At 41.0% G+C, this 995-nt stretch overlaps 1 protein-coding gene across 2 annotated transcripts in view; it reads left to right on the top strand.

Annotated features, from left to right (window-relative positions):
* The window catches only part of TMBIM4 (transmembrane BAX inhibitor motif containing 4), an 18,437-nt gene that overhangs the window by 4,780 nt on the left and 12,662 nt on the right, over positions 1 to 995 (top strand). The window lies entirely within an intron of this gene.

Genomic DNA, 995 nt, shown 5'->3' with positions numbered 1-995 from the left:
CACAATGAATACCAATGGAAGCAACTGTCAAGACTTCAAAAGATATATTCTGCAAATCTGTTGTAATCTGCTGTAAAGGGCTTCTTTAAAGTGTTAAAGAGTAAATGTTTCCCTTTTAGAGCTAAAATATGCCTGACACAAGCCATGGTATTTTCAGTCACATCATATTCATGTAAATAACCCAGTGCTGTTGAGTTTGTTCTAATTCATAGTGCCATACTCTGGTGGCCTAGTGATAAGAATCTATGCTACACTGCCGAAGGCACACAGTTCAAATCTGCCAGCTGCTCGGTGGGAGAAGGATGGGAAATCTCCTCCAGTATGATTAACTGCCTTTGAAAACCTGCTGAAGGGTCAACTATTGGTTGGTTCAAACTCAATGGTACACAACAACAGATACTACAGAGTAGAATGGCACACTGATGAGTTCAAACTGCTGACAAGTTTCGTTAGTTGTTGTTAGGTGCAGTTGAGCTGAGTATGAGATACGTCAACAACTTCATCTTACTTGGATTCACAATTAATAGCCTTGGTATCAGCAGCCAGGAAATAAGATGTATTGCACTGGGAAAGTCTGAGGTTAGAGACCTCTCCAAATTATTGAGGAGTAATAATGTCAATATGAGGACGAAGGTATATCTTCTTCAGGCTATGATCTTTCCAATTATTTGCTATGCATCTGAGAACTAGACAATGAATAAAGATGACAGAAAAAGAATTGACGCCTTTGTGCTGTGTGGTGTTGGAGGAGAGTAATGAATATCTATCTCATGGACGGCCAGAAGAACAAATGGATATATCTTGGAGAGGGTGCAGATGGAGTGCTCTTTGGAGGCAAAAATGATGAGGCTTTGCCTCATGTATTTTGGGCATAGTGCTAGGAGGAACTCTTCTTTGGAGAAGGACATGATGCTGGGAAAAGCAGAGGATCGGTGAAGGATAGAAATATTCTGAACCAGGTGAACTGACACAGTGACTGCTGCAATGGGCTCTTG

Source organism: Elephantulus edwardii, unplaced genomic scaffold, assembly GCF_000299155.1.
Source record: "Elephantulus edwardii isolate Elephantulus edwardi_28Jun2011 unplaced genomic scaffold, EleEdw1.0 scaffold00047, whole genome shotgun sequence".
NCBI lineage: Eukaryota > Metazoa > Chordata > Mammalia > Macroscelidea > Macroscelididae > Elephantulus > Elephantulus edwardii.
This window is presented reverse-complemented; position numbering and strand designations above follow the sequence as displayed.